Below are 8,298 nucleotides of genomic sequence, written 5' to 3' on the forward strand. Positions count from 1 at the left end.
CTGAATTACGGGGGGACAACATTGATGTATGTGCTGGACATTCTGTGCATCAAAAGTGTAGAAGGGACTACACCAACAAAAACATAATCAGTCGTGATCTGAAAGCAAAGCTAGAGGGTAACACCTCAACTAGTGGTCCCACTCTGCGTTCACAGGAGCAGGTGTTCACATTTAGTAAGCACTGCCTATTTTGCGCTCAACCTGTACAGCCTACCGGGAAAAAGAATGGCCACGATGACACAGTTGTCTTTCCTGTGAGAACGGAAGATTTCCAGGCTACAGTAGAAAGTATATGTAAGGAACGGCAGGACAGCTGGGCTGAAAAAGTTCACAGCAGGATTGAGTTTGCACAAGATCTACATGCAGCAGATGCGGTCTATCATCAAGTGTGCAGCATCAATTTCAGAACTGGAAAGCAGATTCCATTAATGTACCAATGTTCAGCTGATGATTGTATGCAGAAACAAGTAGGACGACCTGTAATGTCCCACAGAGAGCATGCCTTTATGAAAGTTGCTGAATACTTGATAGAGAATGATGATGAGCAGATAACCGTGACTGATCTAGCAGACAAGATGGAGGAGTTTTGCGATGAGCCTTACAGTGTGAGGTACATGAAGCAAAAATTGCAGGAGCATTTTGGTGACCAGATTATCATCACTTCCATCAATGGTAAAGCCAATGTGGTGACATTCACTAGCACAGCATCAGCCATACTGAACAAGTTTTACGAGACTCCAAAGATGACCGATCCTGAGGCTGAAAAGATGAGAATGGTAGCAGCAGCAGCAGAAATGATCAAGAATGACATAAAGTGCACAGAGACATCGAAAGCTGTCTACCCAACACCAGATGATATTTCCTCCATGGAAAAGAACAATGTCATTATTCCTGAATCCCTCAGACTCTTACTCAGAAGGATTTTCAGCGAAAAGGAAGCAAATGTGAAGATAGCCTCAGTAGGGCAGGCGATTGTGCAGGCAGCCAGACCAAGAGTTATCATTGCTCCCCTTCAGATTGGCCTTGCAGTTCAACTGCATCATCATTTTTCATCAAAGTTCTTGATTGACTCCCTGAACAGGCATGGCTTTTGCTCTTCATATTCAGAAGTGAAGAAATTTGAAGTATGTGCAGCAGCTACACAGGGCACGGATATCCCAGATCTCACTCCTGACCATTTTGTTCAGTATGTGGCAGACAATGTTGACCACAATGTGAGAACACTGGACGGGCTGAACACATTTCATGGAATGGGCATCATTGCAGCTGTGACCCCAGGGGTAAAGAGAACAGAGCCTGTGCCAAGAGATTCAATACCAAGTGAAGCAACAATTGCAAAGGCAAAGATCAACATATGCTTCTACAATAAACCATCGGAGAAGCCTTCGAATCTCTTGGTATTCAAGAGAACAAACATTGACTGCATTGATGAAGCATACAATCTGGACCTTCTTTGGAAAGAGGCATGGCCTTTGCGCTCCCCAAGGCCTGGATGGTCCGGTATGATGCAGACTATCAGTCAGGGAGGCTATCCTGGTAAATCATCTGTGACCTTTTTGCCAATGATAGACATGAGTTCAAGTGACATGAGCTGTGTGTACTCAACCCTGAAATTTGTCTGCAAAGAAGCTAAGCGGCAACATGTAACACCAGTCATCACCTTTGACCAGCCCTTATGGTGGAAAGCACAGATGATAATCACTAATGAACCTCCTGACAGTGAGTTGCACTCAGTTGTACTGCGCCTTGGTGGCCTTCACACAGAGATGAGCTTCCTGGGATGCATTGGTCACATCATGTCAGGATTGGGTCTGCGAGAGCTTTTGGAGGTTGTGTATGCACCGAATGCAGTTACTCACATGCTAAGTGGAAAGGCCATTGCTAGGGCAGTGAGAGGACATATGCTTGTAGACTCTGCTCTGAATGCAATGGTGGTAGCCAAGACATTCAACTTACTCCTACCGGAGAGAAGTACCAGTGATCATGTGGGACAACCTGAAGCAGCAGAAGAGTCCACAGAGACTGGAAAAGATGGAGCCACACTGGCTGAAGATCCTGATGATGATGATTTGCCTGCTTTCTTGCATGAGGGTGTTGAAGTGAGTATTCAGGAGATGGAAGTCACCAATGACGTTGATCCCAACAACCATTCTGAGTTAGAAGTTGCAGGCATGAGTGAAGACCTTTATGAGGCCATACAAATGTATGACAAGCTCATGGAAGGAGAACTATCTGCAGAAGAAGTGTGCAGTGGTGGCCATCTTGAAAGGGTTCACAAACGTCTACAAGAAGAAATGGAATCAATGAAACAACGTACAGCACGTCTGTGGATACAATATATGGAGATGATCAATATTCTTCGCCGCTTCATCAGAGCAGAGAGAACAGGAAATTGGAAACTCCATCTAAATACTCTTCAGGAAATGTTGTCATATTTTGCTGCAGCTGGGCACAGTTCATATGCCGAGTCAGTAATGATCTATGTGCAGCAGATGCTCAACCTGTCACAGCAACATCCCAGCATCTTTGGGGCCTTTGAATGTGGGCATCATGTCATTCGCAGAAGTGATCGATACTGGGCTGGACTATCATCAGACTTGGTGATAGAGCAGGTACTCATGAGAACTATGAAGACAACTGGAGGACTAACACGAGGTAGAGGCATGTCTGAGGCCCAGCGTGCACAGTGGCTGCTGTCAATGCCAGCTTGCTCAGATGTGAATGGTGCAATGCAGGAATTCACAGGCACACACTATGTGACAAGTGACCAATATAAAGATATATCTCCAGCCAGACAGGCATGAGATAATAAAGATTCCAGAAGTCTCTTGGAGTATCTGCAAGTAAGAGATCCCTTTTGCTCAGAGGATTCCTCTCTTCGAAACATTGCAACAGGTGTGACTGCTGAGGCTACTGTAAATGCAGACACGGCAAAGATGGTTGGAATGAAGATTCTGGAGTCAATGGAGGGTGTCAGTGCAGCTGAATACACATTCAAGAAGGCATCACAGGTGGTGACAATGGACTGCAAAGTTCGAGAGAGAGTAAATGGGGACTCGCTTCCCGTAGATCCCCAGTTGCTTTTTCAGCGGTTGCTTACTGCGGCACATGCTAGTGAAAACATAGCTGAAATCTTCCATTATGAGCTCTGCAGCAATCCAAGTTCACTTTTTGAGTCATCAGGGATGCCTAGACAAGCAAACAAGCCAGCCCTTGCTGATGCCATGTGGACAGCAGTAGGCAAAGGCAGTAGCATGCCAAGCCAAACAGGGGACAATATGCAATATGTACTTGATGGTGGATCACTACTGCATAGAGTTCCTTGGCCCCGAGATGCAACATTTGATTCTGTGTGTCAAATGTATGTAGACTATGTGTGTAGACATTTCAAGAACTCCATTGTTGTCTTTGATGGATATGAAGCAGGACCCTCCACCAAGGATGTCACGCATCTCAGGCGGTCTGGGGGTGTGGTTGGGGCACTGGTGACTTTCGTTGGAGGCATGCCAATCAGGACAAAGAAGGATCACTTTTTGGCAAACAGTACCAACAAACAACGGTTTGTTTTCATGCTTAGTGAGAGATTGGAAGATGCTGGCTGCAAGACTGTGCATGCTTCTGGAGATGCAGATGTGCTGATTGCAAAGACAGCAGTTCGCTATGCTGCTCAGAAAGCCACCACTGTCATTGGAGAAGACACTGATCTCTTGGTTCTTCTGTGTCACCACGCAGATCTGACATCCTACCCACTGTTCTTCCAACCAGGTCGTAAACAGGGAAGCAAAAAAGCTAAAGTATGGCACATTCAGCGGACTGTTGAGGTGCTTGGTGCAGATGTTTGTCATTTGCTACCATTTGTGCATGCCATTGCAGGGTGCGATACTACTTCACACATCTTTGGCATTGGAAAGGGTCTTCCTCTAAAGAAACTGAAAGACTCCAACTTCAAGAAGCAAGCAGTAATCTTCTGCAGCAGTGAGGCTACCAGACAAGAAGTACAGCACGCTGGTGAGGCAGCACTTGTCTGTCTGTATGGCGGCAGACCTGATGAAGAGCTGAATAGACTGCGATTCCAACGATTCTCGGAGAAGGTATCAACTAGTACATCATCTGTCCAGGTGCAGACTCTACCTCCAACATCAGCAGCTGCCCAGTACCACAGTGCCAGAGTCTACTTCCAGGCTCAGGAATGGATGGATAACTGTCATTTGAATCCTGAAGACTGGGGCTGGTGTAATGTTCGTGGGACACTCCAGCCAAAAATGACAGACTTGCCGCCTGCTCCAGAATCACTCCTGAAGGTGATCAGGTGTACCTGCAAGACTGACTGCAATACAAGGAGATGCACTTGCAAGAAACTTGGCCTTGATTGCACACCTGCTTGTGGAGAGTGCAAAGGGGTTAGCTGTACCAACTCACCAGCAATCACAATGGACGATGCTGATGATGTTTGAGAACATGAAGAGGTAATGGTGTAATAAATGTGAATATGAACATATACTGCATTGAAATGAAGAAAATGTTTTGTAGATTAATAGTTTGAATGTGTTTGGGACACTAATTTCCTCAAGTTACCTTTTAAAGAAACCACTAATCCCATTTTAGCACATTCTCGTATTCGGCAGAGGAGCTGAAACATAGGCGAATACATTCATTTTATAATTCCTATGATTTGCAAGCTTTTCCCCACCTCCATTTCGCTAGATTTTTTATATGTTTCTTGCAAAAGGTATGGGAGCTGGAATCTGGAAAGAAAAATTCTGTGCAATTTTTTCCAGGTCATACCACTGGTGACTGCAATACAAGGAAATGTACTTGCAAGAAACTTGGCCTTGATTGCGCACCTGCTTGTGGAGAGTGCAAAGGGGTTAGCTGTACCAACTCACCAGCAATCACAATGGACGATGCTGATGATGTTTGAGAACATGAAGAGGTAATGGTGTAATAAATGAGAATATGAACATATACTGCATTGAAATGAAGAAAATATTTTGTAGATTAATAGTTTGAATGTGTTTGGGACACTAATTTCCTCAAGTTACCTTTTAAAGAAACCACTAATCCCATTTTAGCACACGCTTGTATTCAGCGGAGGAGCTGAAACATAGGCGAATACACCCATTTTATAATTCCTATGATTTGCAAGCTTTCCCCCACCTCCATTTCTCTAGATTTTTTATATGTTTCTTGCAAGAGGTATGGGAGCTGGAATCTGGAAAGAAAAATTCTGTTGCAATTTTTTCCAGGTCATACCACAGGGTGACTGGACTATTAAAGTCATACAAGACAATCGCACATCACGCGTTAACAACACACTGACACGAGACACTCACATATATTATATCAAGTTATACATAGATTAGCAGTTTGTGAAAAGATGGCAATTTTCACATCTTAAATTTAGGTTGCCAGTATGATGGTTTGCACACATACCTGTCATTCCACCCCCCTTTCAGTGCTATTTAATCCGTCATCTCCTCATCTGTCATCATATTATTTTATGGTTTACCTGATAATCAGTTAGGTAAACTACAAAGGGTGCAAAATGCATGTGCTAGATTAGTTTGTAATTCTCCTCGTTTTTCTCACTGTCGTCCATTACTGCGTGCATTACATTGGTTGCCTGTAAAGCAGAGAATCATATTTAAAACTCTGCTAATTGTATATAGAGCTATTCATGGTACAGCACCAGTGTACATACAGGAACTTGTAGAGTTAAAAACATCATTTCAAACATTTTATCATCTTCGAAGTTCACGGGATCAAACATTATTGAAATATCCATCGGGGAAATCAAAAGTTACTCTTGGTGACAGGGCATTTTTGTACGCTGCACCAAAATTATGGAATAATCTCCCTTTGTTTGTAAGACAAGCAGTTACAATTAATGAGTTTAAGACCAGGTTAAAAAGTCATCTCTTGAAGTAGTGTATTTTCTGTTTGAATTTCTTGTATGCATGTCATTTTGTAATGCGCAGTAGAGTATATCATTATAGTAGCTGCGCAATATAAATGTCCTTTTATTATTATTATTATATTATATGTTTCTAAATCTGCCCTCAAAGGCTCTAATGTGTAAGATTTCATTATGATTACTCAAAAGCTGAGAAAATAACTTTAGCGAATATTTGTTAAGACACTGAGAACAAAAAGAGCAAAAACCCAGCCTATTGCAAATTCCGAATTTGCTTGTGTCTAATGGTAACAGTTAACATTTACATACAATATTTTTGCACACTAATGCATCAAATAAACAAAGGAATTATATGGATAAACAAATACTTGCTGATAAAAAGCTGAAATACCCGTGAAATCGTGAAATAAATGACTATAGAAATGGCAAGATTGAAACCTTGTCACACTCCCAGGTACAATGACTCTCGAAAGTAGATATTTAACAAATGTTTAAATAGAAAACTTTTCATAGAGGATACTTTGGCAACTGAATGCAACTTACATTGTAAATTTTGACGATCATAGAATGTGTACAGATTATTATTTTATTTAGATACCGTCACACACTACTACAACAAATGCAATACTACAGCTTGGAATACCAGAATGCTGAATAGGTCAACTGGCAGTGGAATAGCTGGAATGTAATTAACATATACATGCATGTATACATCAAAAATGGCAAGATTGGGAGACTTGTTACAGTCCCAGTCTGAATGACTTCCAAGTCACAGAGGTTATTTGGCAACTGAAAACAACTCAAGTTGAACAATCATCGATATGATTATAGTCCTATCTACAATCCATTGCTTTTTATATCATCACACACTACTACAACAAGTACAAAAATGAGCCTGGAATGCTAACGCCGAGTAGGTTGGATTTGAAATACTGCAGCTGGAATGCCAGCATCACCACTGCCTCGACACGCAAATAACTGTCCATCTTCTTGCCATTCGCCCAGCCTTTCTTCGCCATCATCATCTGATTTTCTGCCTGGACGTGGTTGACACTGACACTCAAATAGCGATGTAAACAGGAACAAACACCACAATAACAATACTCTGCAATTCATTTTCGAAACTTTCAAAGTGCAATTCTTATAGCAAGCGAGCGGAAGAGACGGAAAGAACTGGCTGATAACGTACTCAAAACCACGGATGGTGTGTGAGCAGACGACAGAAAAAACTGGCCTATACACTTATCCAAAACCACAGTGGCGCTCTATATGTGAGACACATTTTCAGAAGCCTAGGCACCGAGTTACACTTTAAGACCGGGTTACACTTTAAGACCTTAACACACGTCCGACTCCTGCAAACGAATTCAAACTGGGGGCGTCACACATGCAAGCTCGTAGTGTTATTTTGTTTGTTATATTTCCATCTGAGAAGATGGCTGGATAGCCCATATTCAGCTACAATAACTGGTCTTCCATGTGGTGCTGTTGAATGTGAGGAGCGACCACTTCGCCGGGTTAAAAACCCTGCTCTTTGCGATTAATAGGGCCTAAATGAAGCGGGAACTTCTACGCACAGGACCTCCATTTTATGTCCTATCTGAGCTACAGAGTGTTTTGCCTCTTGCTAGAGGGGACAGTATGAGTACACACAACATTGCTCAGTGGGACTCGGGAATCGAAACCGAGTTCTTTGGGTCGGGGGGGGGGGGGCAGACGTGCTACCGACTGAGCTAACTCACTGCCCTAATCTTATCAATTGAGCCATTACATCTCAACACCACGATACATTGGTCTTCTCCTTACAAGGGATTAAATAACGAGAACGATAGAAGGAGCACTAACCGACACAAGCGCCATTATCGTTCAAGAATCGTCCTGGCCGACATTGGCAGACAAACTCTCCATCACCATTTGCTTCACAGACCTGAGTCTCGAAGACGCAAGTTAATCCGCACTCGTCTGAAAGAAAAAAAAAATACAGCGAATTTGCAAATAGGGTTACGGAGCTGTATTTGTGCTACATATTTTGGTTAGTGTTTGCGTAGTATAATAATGGTCACACTACTCGTTTCAATTATCTTATGAATGTGTGTGTGTGTGTGTGTGTGTGTGTGTGCTTTGTTTCGGGTTTTGACAAAGCTTTTTTGTTTTTCATATCGGGTACATAGAGAAAAGTACATTCCTTGTTTTATGTCATGCACTACTCAACTGCACTTTGCATTCATCTGTGTGCACATTTTACATATTGGCCCCTCCTTCTAATCCTTTCTCTCTGTGATTCTCTAATCAAGTAACTCGCCTACTGTAATCAATGTAAGATAGCAATATTGATAGATATGCACGCATATTATAAAACAACAGGGGCAGTAGCAGCAGCAGCA

This window comes from Diadema antillarum, unplaced genomic scaffold (genome assembly GCF_040938485.1).
Source record: "Diadema antillarum isolate AM-2024a unplaced genomic scaffold, OU_Dant_1.0 seq00001324_RagTag, whole genome shotgun sequence".
In the NCBI taxonomy this organism is placed as follows: Eukaryota; Metazoa; Echinodermata; class Echinoidea; order Diadematoida; family Diadematidae; genus Diadema; species Diadema antillarum.